Genomic DNA, 19285 nt, shown 5'->3' on the forward strand with positions numbered 1-19285 from the left:
CTTCCTCAGCCTGTTAGCCATTACAGACCCTCCCACTGATCTGGCTGGGATGTAAAGGCAGTACTAGAGATGCAGTGGGATGGCTGGGGCCACAGCTCCTGCAGACCCAACACAACAGACACTTCCTGGGCGTGCTCCAGACATCCAGTCCTTTGGGGCACCCACTGATGGCCCAATGGTCTCTGACAGGAACAAGCAACAAGAGCAGAGGAATTATCCTCCTGCATGGATATACCCAGCAGCCGCTGGGCTGGGCCGTCTGCCCTACTCGGGGGACAGCTCTGATATGCCAGGACACCCTTCGTCCAAGAGGCTCAAAGCACGCACTTCACCCCTGGGGCAATGCTACCAAAGGGAGTGGAGTTTCACCAGGAATGAACCTGGCCCAACCTGTGGTTAGTGCTCCGCACTCAGTTCTCCTTCTGCCTGACGGGCAGGACAAGAGGGAGGGTGTCTGCCTGGGAGCCTTCGGGGCCCGGCAGAGATGGCTCATTTCTTTCCCCTCGCAGGACTGCGCCCAGACTCCATGGCCCAAAGCCCCCGCCGGCTCATTGTCCCCGTAATCACGGGGAGGAACCAGCCTGCTGTGGCAGACCCGCCAGCGCCGCGAGCAAAGGCAGAAATTCCAGCTCGAATTGAGAAATTGGAGCTGAAACCTCAGGAATCCAAGACGGCCAACTTTCTACCCACTGGGAAAGTAACACAATTTCTCTGACGTGCAGAGCGTGCCAGGGCTTCCCTGCCGGCCTCTGTCCTGTCCTGTCCTTCCACCTCCTGTAGGACATGGCTGCAGGGAGGGAGGTTCTGGGGAAAGCGGCTCTGCCTCTCGAAGCTGCTCCTGCCCCGGTATCCTGCCCCTTGATCAAGGAACAGACACTTGGAACAGCTGCTTCTCAGCACGGCACAGGCGGGGCAGGAGCAACAAACCTCAGGCCCACCACGACTCTCGGACAGAAAATACGACTGCCTAGACTGCAGGGAGGCTCCCACCTGCAATCTCCACTCACTGGATCTTTTCAAATCCGAGCCGCCGGCACAGCCCCTGCTCCAGTCCTGCAAGGTGCAGGGGAGTCTCGAAGAGCCACGAGAGATCCCAGTCTGCCCCTCAGGGGGCCTGGAAGCTGCCCCATTGCTACCATCAGCACATACACTCCATAAAGCAAGCGACTGCCAGCCCCCATCAAACCTGGCGCCCACCCAGCTCTCTCCTGCCTCCGAAAGTGGCCAGCCCCAGCTGCCTCCAAGGCAGGTGCAAGAACCCCCCAGGCAGGCAATGGCGGGTGCATGCCCTGCTGCAGAAAGGCCCCAGCTCTGTGATGCTAGCGAATGCCACCCGTCTGTCCAACAAAAAACCTAAGAACTATCAGAGCAATATAAATGGCTAAACCTTTCTGCAATCCTGGGAAACACTTGGTCTCCAAGATCTCTTGTGGCAGGAGCCCATGGGCTCCTGGGACCCGATCCTCAGCCCAGCTGCGCTGGTGACATCGCTCATTTCGGCGCCAACAACGCGGCTGCTTGAGACAGCGGGTTGTGGCGGCGCTGCGGGGTCCAGGGCACCGATTCCCACACAGACCCTGGGGGACTGCAACAGCCGCCAGGAGGAGGCAGAAAATGAACAGCTAAATCAATTGCTTGTGGCGCAGACACACACCGCTTGCCCCTCAGCACGAGCGCTCCTATGGGAGCTCAAATGGGCCGGGTTCAGTGCTGGCTCGGCAGCCCGGGGGGAAGACGCAGGTCCCTGGATTCCCCTGGAGGTGCCGCACTCACTCAGTACCCTGGACCAACCCCCTTTGCCCCTCTGCCCAGGGGATTAGTGCAGCAGCTCTGGGCTCGGGAAGCGCTCGGATCTGCTGTTCGCTCCCCACCACGGCCAGAGGCCTGGAGCAGCGACTGGAACTGAAGCTGCGCCTGCCACCCCAGGGGCTTGGCCGGCACCATGACGAGGCTGTGCCTGACCCAGGGTGCGTTTCCCTCGCTGGGACGGGACGGAGGCTGCCAATCCCCGACCCAACGGAAGTGCTGCGCCCTGTAGATTAGATTCTCTGGGAGCACCAAGGGGCTGAGCTGTGGCCAGGGTCCACGAGTAACTGTACCCCAGGGGATGTGCTGAACCCCCGCCTGAACGCGCTCTGGTGCTGCACGTCGCACGCTGGCACGGCACTCTTACCCCCGTGCAATCCCTTAGAGCTCAGTGCCCGGCCTTAAAGGGACACTGCTGATTTCAAACCATCTCCTGAGCTACGGCACTGGGCAGACGGGTTTCCAATACGCTCCTTGTCACGTTCTCGTTCCGCACTACCGTGCGTGTTCCGGTGACCCCCGTAGTCCCCAGCAGAGACCCAGCCGGGCCCCAAGAGTTCACAGTCTCAATAGCCAAGCACTGGCGAGAGAAAGGGAGAATCAGCAGCCCATTGTACAGATGGGAACTGAGACCCAGAGAGACAGTGGCTTGCCCAGAATCACCCAGAGAGTCTAGGGCAATGCCCGAGCCACAAGGCTGCCCTAGTAGGATGTGTCGGCCCAGTGAGCTAGCTGGGTTCTGCCACTCGATTGCTACGGGGCGGGGGGAGGGGGGTGTCACTTTGCTTTTGTCTCTTTTCCTTAACACAAACCCTGCATGTAGAGGGAGCTGACCAGATAGTCCCCAGCGGCTCCCCTGGGCAGGGATGGGGCTCATCCCTTAAGGGAACAGGACAGGTCTGGCTGCCAAGTTGCAGTGCGCAGCCACTACCTGGAGGCGAGCGGGCCTGAGCAGGGTGCACCGTGCCAGGCCTGATCCGTCCATGAGCAGCCTCCCAGGCACAGTGGCTTCCCCAGCCCCTCCTGGGGAGGGCCATGGACTGAGGAGGGCTCTGAGGAAGTCTTGCTTTAGCGGCTGCCCTGCACAGCCTCTCCCTGAGCAAAGTCCAGTCGGCCTCCTCTGAGCACAGCAGGGGCCAGGCCTCCCTTGACAGGCTGTCACTGTGGGAACCAGCCAGGAGGTAAAGCCGGTCACCTGAGCTGCCAGTCTCATCCCGTCACTGCCCACCCAGCTCTCCCACGCTAGCCTCCCCATGCTGGTTCCCTTTGGCAGCGTCAAGGGGATCGATCCCCACCAGGGCCTGCTCCCCCCTGCCCAGCCCCTGGGGCACACTGCAAACCAGCCTGATGATCTAGCTACAGCGCTGGCAGAGGTGTGAGTGCAGCGTGGGTAGGCAGCCCCAGGCTAGCTTTAACCTCGCTAGTGCAGGTGAAGGCACAGCAGCCTGGACCCACACTCGGAGAACAAGGCTGCCAGGGGAGCTGGGGACATACTCAGGATGCCGCGCTACCTCGCATCACTGCTATTGTTCCCTGTTCTAGCTCGGTTAAAGCTCGCACGGGATGGCTACTGACACGGCAAGCGCACCTTCAACTGCAGTGCAGCAGTCCCCAAGCCTGGGTTTACACGGCCGCCCCCCGAGCGATGCAGTTACACCCTCCACACTCCCGGTGTGGACAGCACAGTGTCAACTGGGGCAGGGAGGCTTCTCCTGTCCACAGAGCTCCTGCCTCTCGGGGAGCGGGATTCGCTCGGAGCAGCTTCACTAAGCTCTTCGGCACTGCAGCGCGGTGAGTGGAACCACGCCCTGAGCCAGAGCACTAACACCCTTAGCGCTGGCCAAGCCCGTGGCTCACCCTGTGCCCCAGCCCAGAAGCTCTCTGTTCAGGGCACCTCCATGTAAGTGACAAGGGGGCTCTTGCCAAGATGGAGAGGGCTTTGGGGCTGGGAGGACCCCCCCCTTTCCCCACCGAGCACAGCCATGTGGAGCTCTGCTCAGTGATCCAGCAGCGGCCATACGCTCACCGAATCCCCACCCATCATCCTGCAGGATCTGTGAGAGGGGCTCCGAGTAGGGCCAGTCACGTCTGCAAACACAGGCATGGAAACCGCCTCCCTGCCCCCTCCCAGCTTCAGGCCCCAGGGGGCGCGTGCTGGTGAGCAGAGCCACCCCCAGCTGCCCGCCCCATGGGCGGTGCCAAGGGCAAGGCGTGCAGCGGGACCAGCAAATCCAGCAGCTGCGCTCTCGGTGCAGGCAAGGCCCAGCCCAGGGCGGTCTGTGCAGCTCATCCCCGCGGCCAGCTGACCGCGCCGGTGGGCAGCAAACCACAGTCCCCTGGGATGGGATGAGCAGGGCTGCACTGCCCAGCCGGATACATGGGGAACATTGGGACCTGCCCTCAGCCCCTTGTCCCATCTGACCCAGGGGTCGAGCAGCTGGGCAGAGGGCTCTTCCCAGTGGCAGGCAGGGCCACCCCCCATCAAAACCCCCCAGCCCAGGGGCTGGACTAGCCCTTGGCGGCGCTGGGGTCGGTGGGACTCCAGGTGTGCACGGGGCGCCGGCAGCCTGCTTGCCAGAGAGGCCTGGGCTCCGTGAGATTCGCCGCCCTGCCCAGTGGGGTCATTTGGAAGCAGCTCCTCACTCTCAGCAGGCTCTGGAGCCCTGCTCAGAATCCCAATCAACTCCTCCTTAATGGGCTTCCATTTTAATTTCCTTTTATTGGAAAACACAGATGGTGACCCACCTCCCCTCCCCCCCCGTGCCCCTCCCCTTGTATGCACACAACGTAATAACATTTCTAAAGGAAAAGATTATCTGCAAGTACGGCCAACGCCCCGATGGAAACCCAGAGCCGGCGGCATCGTGCAGCTGCCCCACGGACAGCGACGTCTGGCTGGACCACACGGGCGCTGCAGAGCCAGGGAGCAGGAGAGCTAAATGCAATCCAAGGGGCCAGCAAGCACAGGGGCAGCCCCATGAGCAGTCGCTTTGCTTCCCCTTCCCCTCACAGCACCAAACCCCATTGTGCTGGGCACGGGCAGGGAGCCACAGCAGCAGTGGGGCTGGGCAGGGCAGGGCAGGCTATCTATCTTCTGCCTCCTAGCAAGGGGCCTTTCTGCCCGGCCCCCCTCCCCGCCCACCCCCCGAGGCAGCAGTGGCAACCCCGTCCCCTTTGCTCTCTCTCTCTCACACACACACCTCATTAGTTCTCCGCTGGGCATGGAGCTGTCGCCCCAAGCAGAGAAGAGCCGTGCTGGGTGATCAATCCCATAAGCCTTTGAGGCTGACACTTGTTCTTAAAAATGCATCTAATTAAAATGGCTGGTGACTGGGAGCTGGGGATGGGGCGGGGGAAGGGGAGGAAATCAGAGCGCAGATCTGGCTCCATTGCAGGCCGAGTGGTTCCCTGCACCTGAATCAAGGGTCTCCGCCAGCACCCTGAGCAGCGGGATGGGTCCGCAGCAGCTCCCGGGAGCTGGGGAGGGGGATGGATCGGGCCGGGCTGCACTCAGCAGGAGCAGACAGACGGGTAAACACTGGTCCTGGCACGATACCGCACGGTCCCCTGACAGAGCCCAGGCTCCCAACGCGCAGGAGGTGCTGTGCAGTCACACCCCCCGGCAGGCAGCACTCAGCAGCCCCCATGTGCTTCAGTCACATCCATGCAAGTGGGGCAGGGTCACTGCCCTGGCACAGAGACCAGATGAACTGCCCAGGATCACAGAGTTGGGAATAGAAGCCGGTTCCTCTGGCTCCCAGGCCCGAGAACACTACATGGGATGCACCCAGAGCCCGCTGGGCTTCCCTGACCGTGGCAGCTCCCCACAGGGCCTGACGGAACAGCCCAGAGAGGGGTCAGGATGGGGCAGGAGCACAGGACAGCTTTGGGGAGCTGCTGAGAGCGAGTGGGGAGCCTTCCCCCCAGGAAGCCGTGTTGGGTGTATTGGGCATAGTGCAGCAAGCTGCATTCAGCACTACAGCCCTATTACTTCCTAGCGCTCCCCACTGCAGGCTGGCAGCCGGCGTGAATCCCAGCGGCACCACCTCTCCCAGCTAGGCTGCTAGGCGACGGGGCTGCAGGTGGGGGGCCGCGCTGGTGAAGGGCACTAGGCAGCCCCTGCCTGTACCATGGACTCAGTGAGTTTGGTTCCCGGCGTCTCTGGTGGGAGCGGCACATTCAGTGCCCCACAGTGGAGAGAGAGGGAGGTTCAGGGCAAAGTGCAAGGAGGTCACAGGCACCAACAAACCAGTCATTGCTCATGTCCTTTTGTTTGCATCAGAATTCAGGCTGCCCAAGGGAACATTTCCATCTTCCAAGTTGTCGCTCCATTAACTGAGGTGGGCACCAGTGACCGGTAGACCCAAGACCCTGACAGCCGAGTGTCAGAGCTGCCAACCCCACGGGGAGAAATGTACCGGCACATTATGTACCCGCGCTACAGCCCTTGCCTGGCAAGCTTTCAGCCCGGACAAGCTGATCACTGCAAAGCACAGAAACCTTCCTGCACAGGGGCTCGCAGGATGAAAGGAGAATCCCACAGCATCATGGAAGCAATCTGCCCCGCGCAGTATCAGCTTTGGGACCTAGGTGTCAATATTCATAGGTGCCACTACGCCCTGGGTTAGGGCTCAGGTCCTTTCACTGAGGGAGCCCACGCAGGAGTCCTGGAAATACACTGCACCTGGCTGGAGCAGGGACAGATTCTCCCCAGCTGAAGAAGTGGGTTTTTTACCCACAAAAGCTTATGCCCAAATAAATCTGTTAGTCTTTAAGGTGCCACCGGACTCCTCACTGTTTTTCCCCATTTTACTGACCGTGATGGCTGGCTGTGAACATTTTGCCGACAGCCACATGTTCCTGCGTTTCCATATTTTTATGCCTGGTCTGTACCTCTGCTGCTGGTTGGCAGCTCCACCCGGATCAACTTCTGAGGAACCGAAGAGCCAGCTGCAGGTTTGAAAATGGAGAGATTTGGGCTTCTTACCTCAGAAACGCTCCGTGCCCTGACTACGCAGGGCAATGGCAGAAGTCCAGGACTAGATCTCAGGGCCACAGGAGTGACTCCACAGTACAAATGCTGCAAGGATCTAAATTCCCAGCACAGAGCATGCAGGACTCCACCCCAAGAGTTCCTCAGCTGGGCCGTTTCTAAGGGCTCCTCCACCGGATCCGGAGCCAGACTGAAGGAGCGCTTTACACTCCAGATCACTGCATCTACCCAAGCTGCCTGCACTTCTAATGGGCCTGGTGCTAAGGTGCTCAGGACAGTAGTCTTGGGAGACCCGCGTTCAGTTCCATGCTCTGCCCCAGGTTCCCGGTGTTATCTCAAGCAAGTCACTGATCCTCAGTTCCTCACCTGCCCCGTGGGGATAACAACACTGCCCCGGCTCCCAGGGTGCTGGGTTGTGAGGCTAAGCATGCTAGAATCAGAGACCCAGAGGGTTGGAAGGGAACACAAGGGTCATCTAGTCTAGGCCCCTGCCGAGATGCAGGATTTGTTGTGTCTACACCATCCAAGAGAGATGGCTCCAGCCTCCTCTTGAAAGCCTCCGATGAAGGAGCTTCCACAACCCCCATAGGTGTCTGGACTGTTGTCCTACTGGTCTCTTACAGTTAGGAAGTTTTTCCTGAGATTTACTCTGCTGTGCTGTAGTTTGAACCTATTGCCACTCATCCTGCCCTCTGTGGCAAGAGAGGACAACTTGTCTCCATTTTTTATGGCAGCTTTTCAAGCATTTGAAGGCTGCTATCATGTCCCCCTCAACCTCCTCTTTTCCAAACTAAACAGACCCATGTTCAAGATTCCAAAGGGCTGTCGGATTTATGGAGGGAAAGCTCTGTATGAGAGTTAGGTCCTGCTACGACTATGCTCTGTAAGTGCCAAGCTGTATGCACGTACGGGGTCCCCTAGGTGTGCTGCACCGAGGGCTATGGTGCACATGCCAGCTGGGAGCTACAGGTGCTTCCTGTGTAGCTGCAGAAGTTTGCTCCTCTGGGAGCTATGGATGAATTCTCTCTTCCACATCTGGTGTATGAGAGGGCAACCTCTCCCCGCCCCCCACACATGGGTATTCCTTACTGCTCAATGGAACACTCCTGTAAAGGTTGGTGGGGGTAGAACCTTGCATGTTCACCCCAGGTCTTCCTACTTGAGCTAAAGGAGTAATTCCATTGGCTGGTAGTAGTAGTAGGCTAGAATTCTGTGTGCGTGCCGGCCACTAGAGGAAGACATGACACCTGAGCCAGCATGTTACATAAACCAGGGGCAGTGTTGCTGACCTGGCAATGTGCTACCGCCCCATAGGATGTGTGCCTTTAATCAGCGCTCCCTTCCTACCATCAGAGGCTTGGTGCATGGGAATTTCCCCCCCATGCCTGTATTATTGAGAACACCGGGGGAGGGGTGATTTTCTACAGGGCTCAGCATAGGCCTACCTCTGCTCCAATTGAAATCAGTGACCCCACCTGTGCCCTGAAAGCCCAGCTGTGCACATGTGGGGAGGGGACCCTGAATGCCAAGCACAGCTGCAGTCCTTTCACCCACCAGCGGTTAGCATGACCTATGGGGCGGACCTACGCAGTCCCCTCCACATCAGTGGCAGCTAGGGGAGCTGGCCACCCGCACAGAGCAGCATACCCTGGCACCTGGGGGCAGCATGCCCAGTGCACCCTCTTGTATGAGGGGTGAGGAAGAGGGGTCCAGCTGGTAACATGGAAACCAGAGAGGGTGTGAATTTATTCTTCCCTAGTGATGCTGCTGGTTTACTTTTTAGAGTGTGCAGCACTGCTGGCCCCAAGCCATGAGGCAGGCCTCCAACATTTTAAAAATATTTTAAAAGCTAGAACTGTGGGGCTGTCTTTGCCTTCTGGTTCCTGAGCCCTTATGGGTCAGGCTTTCCAACCTTCCTTCACACCTGGGAGGGTCCGACCATTACTTTGTCTGTCATGAAAGCTGACCACACTCACCGGCTGCCCAGAGACTTCCCCACCGTGGAGTGGGTAGAGTTTTACAGCAATGTGCAATGGGAGAGCAGGGAAAGGGGGAGTCTGGGTCCATGTCTACACGACGGGGAATACAGCGGCACAGCAGAAGGGGCTTTTCCATTGCTGTAGGACCACCACCACTCTGAACACCACAGAACCATTTTTCAATCCACTACCTGGCCGGTCTGGTCTGGTCTACACAGGAGTTAGGGCAGCACAGTACTGCCTGTATATGGATTTTTCATAGCCCCGAGAGCAGTAGCGATGTCATGCTAACAGGCCTGGCTGTGTGTGGGTGGAATTTGGGCAAGTGGGAGGGCCACCGTTCCTCCCGGGGCAGAGTTGGGGTGTAGGGCACAGCCGTTGTGCGAGTGATAAGGTTTCTCTCCAGGCAGGGCTACAGGGAGTCTATGGCGCTGGCTGCCTTTACATGTCGTTTCCTTGTGGTGTAGGCGTGTGTGAGGGGCTTACGTACAGAACCTCAGCGGGCACACCCAAAACAGCGCTTACACGCAACCATGGTTAGACAGTATTTCAAAAAAAACAAAGGCGGGGCTTCCTGAGATGAACGCTCCGGTACACAGAATCCCGCCACCTGGGCAGGGGTGGGGGGCTCATGCAATGGCGAAGGGGAGCAGATCTACCCTTGTGATGGCGAATGGGGAAAGGGAAACCAGGACCACCACTGCGGAGGGGAGGAAAGCGTTCTACACAGTGGCACACGGAAAGGGACATGTAAACCTGGCTGGTAAGATGTGGTCTGCACGGTGACAAACAGAGCCTGGTCCAGCTCCTTGCTGAACAGCCCGAACAACTCAGCCTCTTATCCTCCTGCACCCCCAGGAGAACACCTCAACCTGCTTTGAGGCCCTTCTCCGCACTGCCCCCAGGGACGGAGCAGATAGACCCAGGCCCTGCTGGCCCCACGCCGAGAACCATCCCTGGGAGCAGGAAACCAGGGCTCACCATGAAATGAACCTGCATCCTGTGTGCCACGTGGAACGGCCTCGTCGGCATGCAGTGAAACCGTACTATGCAAAGCAGCAGCGTGGGGGACCGATCAATAATAAATGACTCGGGGGAAGACAGAAATAGAAGAAGAAAATGATCCTTTAGTTGGGCTGGAAACATGGAGTATCCCACTCTGCTTTCCCTGCAACCCTTTCCTGGCCGACAGGACCATTCATGGGCTAATGTGGATGTGTAGATCTTTCCCTGCTCTCAGCGCAGCTCAGAGGGGAGGGGGGGGGGGGAAGGGGGGCAGTCACGCTGGGGCGGTGGCCCAGTGATTCGGTTCTGCCTTTCCAGCTTTCAGTCACTCAGGTCCAAGTGGATTCCAGGCTCTCTGTGCCCAGTGTGCTCCGCCGAAGGGAGGGGCACTCCCCCCGCGATCAAACACCGTGTGCATCTTCCCGTACGTGTGTATGGAGAGAAGAGTCATGTCTGCACAGGAGGGTGGGTGGGGCACGATGCTGCCTGGGCCCCACTGATGGACAGTTAAGAACCAGCACATTTTTTAGCGACAAAAATATTTTATGAGAGAGGATTAAGAGCTAATCCTTCCCGGTGTGTCTAACCCAGGGGCAAGACAGCCACAACAACAGGCTGCAAATGCCAAGGAGGGAGGGGAACTGTGTGGGCTGCCACACGAGGCAGAGCTGGGAGTAACGAGGACAGAATTCAGAAGGGGACACTGGGGCAGACAGCAAGCTGTGGTGTGGCATGGCGTGGGTCTGTCCCCCAGCTAGGCCCAATTCCTGGGGCTCCAGCAAAAACTCTTTAAAAAAAAATGTACAAAAAGGACCACCACACAGATTGCCAAGGAAATGGACCGGGCGATCTAGTGATGTCACGGGAAGTGGGCCAGGCAATCCAGTGATGTCACAGGAAGTGGGCCAGGCAATCCAGTGATGTCACAGGCAATGCTCATCTTTAGCTCTGTAGTGCTGTGCTCTCTCTCTTTAAACTCTCAGACTCGGCACTATGTGATCCAGCCTCCTCCCGGCTTCCCTGCAAACCAAGATGCTCTTCTCCACCCAACTTGGTCACGGAAACAATGGCCAGCCCCTCTAGGAGCAGAGCCACCCAGCAGCACCCAGCTGTGAGGACCAGGCAGGAATCACCGGACACACACATGAAGTCATTGGGCCAGCACTTTTGCATCTAAAATGTGCTCCTTAACCTCTGTAAGCCTCGGGGAATTGAGTTTCATGCATCAGTGCTACAGCGTAGTCTGCGGAAGGCACACACACGAACGCACACCTCCACACGCACACACACCCCCAGGCCAGCCGGCCACTCAGACTTCCTCCGAGTGAGCTGCAGCGTGTGAGCAAAGCTCTCGCTCTCTCTGCCAGAGTGCACGCACTCAATTCTGTTCTGTTTTTCCTTCCCCACGGGCTGTGGAATCCCACCACCCAGCGTTTGCTAGGGCGCTGGCGCCCAGCTACTGCAGAGCCCTGGGATGCCAATTCTTGTAAACAGCAACTCAAATGAAATTTCACTGGGACAAGGTCATTCAGCCTCTCTTCCCATGGGAGCTGCTGCCACAAGAAATTCTGCTGCCAACCCCCAGCAGAGACTCGCAGTGCTGGGGAGAGGATCGGCCTTGGAGAGACAGGCAGCTCGCTCACACCCTGGCCTTATTTTGAACGGCAGAGACACTGACACAGCTCAACCTGTTCTCAGGGCAGCCACCCTCACACACACTGCGCTAGACCGGCAGGAAGAATTTCACCTGTATATAAGGAGCGGGAAGTGGAGGCCTTCGTGCTGCTCTGGCCCTGGGTCAGTTGCACGGTTGTGCTCACGCACACTGCTGTGGGGTCAGAGTGCCTGCAGGAACTGGATGGGTTTGCTCAGTCCACAGAACTGAAAAGCTACAAAAAAACTGCAGAGCTACGATTCATTTGCAAATTTAACACCATTAATTTGGGCTTGAATAGGGACTGGGTGTGGCTGGCTCACTATAAAAGCAATTTTCCCTCTCTTGGTATGGACACCTCCTCATCAGTTATTGGGAGTGGACCACCTCCACCCTGACTGAATTGGCCTTGTCAACACTGGTTCTCCCCTTGTGTGGTAACTCCCTTCTCTTCATGTGCCAGTATATTTACGCCTGTATCTGTAATTTTCACTCCATGCATCTGAAGAAGTGGATTTTTTACCCACAAAAGGTTATAAATCTGTTAGTTTTTAAGGTGCCACCGGACTCCTCTTTGTTTTTGTGGGTACAGACTAACACGGCTACCCCCTGATACAGAAGCACAGCGTTTACCTCACAGAAAATAGCTGGGTTTCTCCTCAACAAAGGAATCTGGTTGTCACTGCCTTGACCTTGCTACATATAACACCCCGTTGCATTTCTCTCCGCCCCGGTCACCCCACAGCACTGTACTATGGCGGACGGGCCTATGGCCCCCATTGAGTGGTGGGGAAGCTGAGGCAGAGAGGCCTCTGTTCCTAAAGAAACTAGGTGTAAGGTACTTCACAGGCAGACAGGCCCTGCTCTCCCCATCTTTCTCTTCCTTCCTGCTGGCTGGCTGCTTTGGGGAGTACTCGCTACCCACCCCGAGCCATGAAATGAAGGGCTGAGACGGGTCCACTCGGTGTCTGGGTCTGGCATACAGAACTGTGGCTGAAATGAACCCCAAGGAATTCCCAGTGCACCCAGGAAGGGCAGAGCCTGCAGCCTCAGGCCTGTGCCACCACAGCGAGTGAAGGTAGAGGCCAGAGGAGAGCGGAGGTCGGGACAATACGGACAGGGCAGAGGTCAGTGTCTAGCACAGGGGTGATGGCAGGGTGATCGCACAGGTCAAGAGCGTAGCACGGTTGTGCACAATGGCAGAAAATAATGAGCCGACGTGTGACGGGGTGTCTACCCCACACAAAGCCGCAGGGGTTACGATGGCTAAGTGGGCCGAGGAGCAGCCAGCCAGGGAGCAGGGAACTGACTGAAAGCAGGCTCAGTTATATAAGCCAGGAAACTGGCAAGAGAAGCAGGCTGCAGTCACTCCCTGGGAGAAGGGAGGTGCGACAGGGGTTAGAGGTAGTCCACAGTTACTCCCTGAGAAGAGGGAGGCAGGCGAACCCAGAGAGGGGGGGAAGCCAGGAAGAGAGGAGAAGACTCCAGGGAAAAGCAGCAAGGAACAGGGCTGCAAACCTTGGCTGCTGTTGAGAGGGTCCCTGAGCCAGGACCCAGGGTAGAGGGCAGGTCTGGGCCCCCTACCAGCCATTGATGAAGTGGCACTGGTGGGGCAGCAAGCAGGAAGACTGCCTGAGCCACTCACTGAGAAGACAAATCACGAAGAGCAAGCTCCGCTCCTGAAGCAAGAGCGGCCGCAGGGTGAGACAAGACGGGTGGAGAAACCACCAGAGGAGTGCGCAACACCTGGAAGAGCTAATCCCCAGAGTGACTGGCAGGAGGCGCCACCTGCAGCGAGTGGACCCGGTGACATGATGGGACAAGGGCAGAGCACCTCCTCAGGTCAGAGTTCAAGGAAAGAATGATGCCTAGAACGTGGGGTTAGAAGGGACCAGGAGAGTCATCTAGTCTAATTAACCCCCTGCCAGGATGCAGGATTTGTGGTTCTAAACCATCCAAGGCAGGTGACTATCCAGCCTTCTTTTGAAAACCTCCAGTGAAGGAGCTTCCACGACCTCCCAAGGCATCTGCTCCATTGGCCGCCTGTTCTTACAGTTAGGAAGATTTTCCTGAGTTTTAATCTAAATCTGCTCTGCTGGAGTTTGCGCCCAGGGCCTCTTGTCCTGCCCTCTATGGCAAGACAGAACAACTTTTCTTCATCTTTTTTTAATGGCAGCCTTTCAAGTATCTGAAGACCGCTATCATATCCCCATTTATCTCCTCTTTTCTAAACTAAACATACCCAGTTCCTTCAGCCTTTGCTCGTGTGGTTTGCATTCCAGCCCTTTGATCACCTGTCACATGCCTCTGGATCCTTTCCAGTTTCTCTACATCCTTTCTGTGCATTAGTGACCAAAATTGGACACAGTACTGCAGCTGAGGCCTACCCAGCGCCGATTAGAGCGGTACTATCACCTCCAGTGACTTGCATGCGATGCCTCTGTTCATGCAACTTAAAATTGCATTTGCTTTTTTTTGCAACAGCAGCGCATTGCTGACTCATGTTGAGGTTGTGATCCACAACTCCCAGATCCTTCTCAGCAGCGCTGCTGCCAAGCCAGTTATCCCCCATTGTGTATTTGTGCATTTGGTTTTTCTTCCCTAAGTGTAGCACCTTACATTTGTCTTTGTTGAATTTCATTTTATTGTCTATAGTCCAGTTCTCCAATTTATCCAGATCCCTCTGAATTTTAGCTCTGTCCTCCAAAGTGTTGGCAACCCCCACAGCTGTGTCTCATCTGCAAACCTGATCAGTGTGCTCTCTAGTCCTACATCCAGGTCATTAATAAAGATGTTAAACAACACCGGACCCAGAACAGATCCCTGTGGAACCCCACTTGAGACCTCCCTCCAATCCTACATCATTCCATTAATAGTTACTCTTTGTTTGTGGTTGTTCAACCAATTATGTATCCATTTAATGGTAGTTCTGCCGAGCCTGCATTTCTCCAACTAACTTATCAGATTGTCACGTGGGAAGGGGTGAAGCAGAGCTCTGTGGGGGAGAGGAGCTGGGAGTGTCGGGGACAGGGGCAGAGCTTTGAAAGATGCCCACATATTCTTCAAACTGTCCCAGACAGAGGGATCCTAGGGAAGATGAAGTGACATCTCCTCACAGATAACACCCTCCACCAGGTCAGAACAAGCTCCACCAGCCATAAACTGGCCAACCTATACATCCTGATCTGCCTCTGTGCCTGTCTGCTCCACTGGTCTGTCAATGGCAGGCACTCCCTCGGTGCTGTGAGTAATAACAGCAATAAATTATCATTTGAGATAATCCTCAAATACTTTTGCATGACCCTCCCACAACAGCCAACCCACCTCAGTGCAAATAAACCCCCAGCACACAGCGTAACACATACCTACGTTTACCGACCGAACAACAATTACTGAAGCACACCTAGAGACATACAGACAATGCCCTTCTCCAGAACAGGGAGCAATGCAGCAGCAGATGGGGAGGGATAGCTCAGTGGTTTGAGCATTGGCCTGCTAAACCCAGGGTTGTGAGTTCAATCCTTGAGGGGGTCATTTAGGGATCTGGGGCAAAAATCTGATCTGTCTGGGGATTGGTCCTGCTTTGAGCAGGGGGTTGGACTAGATGACCTCCTGAGGTCCCTTCCAACCCTCATATTCTATGATCCTCTACCTGCAAGAGAGAAATGTGTCTCTTCCCTGGAGCCAGCAACCAGTCTGGCAGCTCCACTTTCCCACCCCTCCCCCTTTTCCAAGCTCAGATCATAGAAGACCAGTGAAAAGTCACAGCTCCCCAGAGCACAAAGCAACGGTTAAGAGGGCAGGCCCAAAAACGACAGTTCTGTTTTGTGACTAAGTCTGAGGTCCCAACATTTGTTTTCATCCCCATGCTGAACAAAAATGAGATTTTTTGAAATGTTTTGTGTAAAGGGGGGGGAGGGATAACTCAGTGGTTTGAGCATTGGCCTGCTAAACCCAGGGTTGTGAGTTCAATCCTTGAGGGGGCCACTTGGGGATCTGGGGCAAAATCAGTACTTGGTCCTGCTAGTGAAGGCAGGGGGCTGGACTCGATGACCTTTCAAGGTCCCTTCCAGTTCTAGGAGATGGGATATCTCCATTTATTATTATTATTAAGGTGTAATATATATATATATATAAAAAAAAGTGCACAAGCGAGTCCCCAGAAGAGCTAATAGCCCAGTGGTCTGGGCACTCACCTAGGATGGGAGAGATCCAGGTTCAAGTCTTTGCTCTGGGGCAGTGTCTTGGGGCACATCTACACTAGGAACTTAAGTCGACCTACGACCTAACATAGTCCTGTCCACACTGCCCTTCTTCTGTCGGGGGTGCGAATCCTCACCAGGAACGCTTCCACGGACTTAAAAGGGGCAGCATGAGCGGGGCCACATGCCTGGCCCACAGCTCCACCGCTGGGAGCCCAGTGGGCTGGGGGAGCCAGGACCTGGGGGGCAGCCTGGATCCAAGTGGGGAGCGGGGCAGGTGCAGTTGCATTGTGGGGTGTGACCTTTAAAACTTCAGCCGTGACTCTGGAACCAGCTGTAAATCTGACAAAGACGGAAAGAGTTTATGCTCTCAGAGCCTGCCAGAGAATGCACCTCACATACAATTCCCTTCACTGACACCATCCACAATCTCAGTGCTAACCAGACTCTGCAAATCAAGTTCTGCACTAAAAGAACAGATGAGAAAGTACCACGCTGTTTGTCCACACCTCGCAGGTGTGTTCCAGGTGCTGCATTTGAGCACCTAGTTGTTCTCCTTGGACATGCTGAGCTCCATACCAGTCAGGGAAATAAGACTTCACACTACTTTAGTACTTTCCACTATTTCATTCTGTTCTAGTCAGGCTCCTTATACTGCACCCATCACCATGATATCCAGTGCCAAATCCCTCTGGGAGAAAACACAGAAAACATCCACCCCTGAAATGCAGCCACCTCTGGAGTGGAGCGTGACAGCAGTTTTATTGGGCATGCCAAGACTCCACAAGAAGTAAAGAGCACTAGACCCAACTGAAGCTGCAGACCAGGAGAGTGCACTTGTCCAGAGGGAAGCTTGGCCAGAATCCTGGGGTAAACAGACTGAATGAGAGTCCTGCTGAGCACAGAGGCTGGGCTGTGCACAGGTGCACAAAGCGATTGTGTTTTTCTATGGGAGCTAGGCTGACTGGACACCAGTTATCATCTTCAAAGCATGGAGCTCACACTCCACGACGCTCCACCACAGCTGGCTCCGCTGCTTTGCACCTGAGCTGATGAGAGAGTCAATCTCAGAAGGCCCCAGCCCACCTGAATGGAGAAATGTGGCGCTCTCACCCGGAGAATGGCCAGACTGCAGCTGCCACGGATTCCCCGAGTGAGGGTCCATCCCACGTACACCCTGCCCCTGGCTCCCGGAGCTTCCCCCTACAGCTTTTTAGGGCAAGAGCTAGGGGCCCTCATGTTCTGCAGACCTGCCTGCCCACGGCTCATTTCCTGGCAGTGCCTTGGGAGCGTCTCCAGAACTTGGCAGGTCCAGTTTACTGGTTCCTGCTCAGCAGCTTTTCGGCTGCAGGAAATCAAAGGGGGGAAGGAATACCACTGCCCACACCTAGGAGATGTGGGTGGGCTGTGACAGGAACGTCTCTTTCCCTGTAATCCACATCAGAAGTGTGGGAACACTTGGAGTCAGGTGGAGGGAAGAGTTCAGAGCCAACAAACCCACTGCAAGAGCCACACAACCACCGGCAGCTTTTTACTCCATGATTTACTAGGGCTGCGTGCTGCTCCTTCCCAGAGCAGGCGGGATCTGTCTGCACACAGAGCAAACTGTCTCTGGAATGCGGCTGCTGCCGCGCTAAGGCCTTGTCTACACTACGAGAGTAGTTCGATTTTACTTGCATCGAATTTTTGTAATCGATATTGCAAAGTCGAGCGTGTGTGTCCACACTAAGGACAGTAATTCGACTTTGTGCGTCCACACTAACGGTGATAGCGTCGACATTCGAAGCGGTGCACTGTGGTCAGCTATCCCACAGTTCCCGCAGTCCCCTCTGCCCATTGGAATTCTGGGTGTAGCCGGCAATGCCTTCTGGGTAACAAAATGAGTCGAGGGTGCTTTTGGGAAACTGTCGTCATCCGTCCATCACTCCCGCCCTCCCTCCCTGAAAGCGCCGGCGGGAAAACAGTTCGCGCGCTTTTCCAGTCATTGACAGCGCGGACGCCACTGTACTCCGAGCATGGAGCCCGCTGCGACCATCGCTGCAGTTGTGGCCGCTCTCAACGTCTCGCAGCTTATCATAAAGGTTTCCCTGAGGCAGATGCAGAAAAGTCAGGCAAGGAGGCTACGGCACCGCGGTGATGTCCTGAAGTCTGAGAGTAGCACAGACCTGTCAGAAAGCAGGCGACCCAGCGCCGAGGACATCACAGTGGCAATGGGTCATGTTGATGCCGTGGAACGGCGATTCTGGGCACGGGAGACAAGCACTGAGTGGTGGGACCGCATAGTGCTGCAGGTCTGGGATGAATCCCAGTGGCTGCGAAACTTTCGCATGCGGAAGGGAACTTTCCTGGAACTTTGTGAGTTGCTGTCCCCTGCCCTGAAGCGCAGTGACACCCGGTTGCGAGCTGCACTGAGTGTACAGAAGCGAGTGGCCATAGCCCTGTGGAAGCTTGCAACGCCAGACAGCTACCGGTCAGTCGCGAACCAGTTTGGGGTGGGCAAATCTACCGTGGGGGTTGTTGTGATGCAAGTAGCCAAGGCAATCGTTGATGTACTGCTGCCAAAGGTAGTGACCCTGGGAAACGTGGAGGCGATCATAGATGGTTTCGCAGCGATGGGATTCCCAAACTGCGGTGGGGCCATAGATGGAACTCACATCCCTATCCTGGCACCGGACCACCAGGCCACCCAGTACATTAACCGAAAGGGCTACTTTTCCATGGTGCTGCAAGCACTGGTGGACCACAGGGGACGTTTTACCAACATCTACGTGGGATGGCCGGGCAAGGTTCATGACGCTCGTGTTTTCAGGAACTCTGGTCTGTTTAGACGGCTGCAACAAGGTATTTACTTCCCGGACCACAAAATAACTGTTGGGGATGTGGAGATGCCTATAGTCATCCTCGGGGACCCAGCCTACCCGCTAATGCCCTGGCTCATGAAGCCCTATACTGGCGCCCTGGACACTGAAAAAGAACTCTTCAACTACCGGCTGAGCAAGTGCAGAATGGTGGTGGAGTGTGCTTTTGGCCGTCTCAAGGGGAGATGGAGAAGCTTACTGACTCGCTGTGATCTCAGCGAAACCAATATCCCCATTGTTATAGCAGCTTGCTGTGTGCTCCACAATCTCTGTGAGAGCAAGGGGGAGACCTTTCTGGCGGGGTGGGAGGTTGAGGAAAATAGCCTGGCTGGTGATTACTCACAGCCAGACAGCCGGGCGATTAGAAGAGACCAGCGGGAAGCGCTGTGCATCCGGGAGGCTTTGAAAGCAAAGTTCCTGAGTGAGCAGGGTAACCTGTGATTTTATAGTTTGTGTACTGAGAAGCTAAACCTGCCCCCGTTTCTTTACCCAGGTAATGTTGACTATCCTATCCAGTTACATACCCCCTTCACCCCCCCTCCAACACACGTGTCGAAATAAAAATAGTTCTACTTTGTTAAAGCACACCGTTTTCTTTAATACTGTTTTAGCGGGAATTTTTTAAAACTGGGACGCAGACTGTGGTGCGGGGCGGGTCTAGTGTTGTGATGCGAATGCAGCTTCTAAACTCAAGGATTGACAGGCTCCGCTGCGGTGGGATGCTTGTTTCAACGGAGCCTGTCACCCCTCCTGATCGGGACTGTGTGTATGGGAGGTCTATTTGACTT

At 55.9% G+C, this 19285-nt stretch overlaps 1 protein-coding gene across 5 annotated transcripts in view; it reads right to left on the bottom strand.

Moving 5' to 3' along the window:
- The window catches only part of EPHB2 (EPH receptor B2), a 248857-nt gene that overhangs the window by 179273 nt on the left and 50299 nt on the right, over positions 1-19285 (bottom strand). The window lies entirely within an intron of this gene.

This window comes from Chrysemys picta, chromosome 21 (assembly GCF_011386835.1).
Source record: "Chrysemys picta bellii isolate R12L10 chromosome 21, ASM1138683v2, whole genome shotgun sequence".
Classification (NCBI taxonomy): Eukaryota; Metazoa; Chordata; order Testudines; family Emydidae; genus Chrysemys; species Chrysemys picta.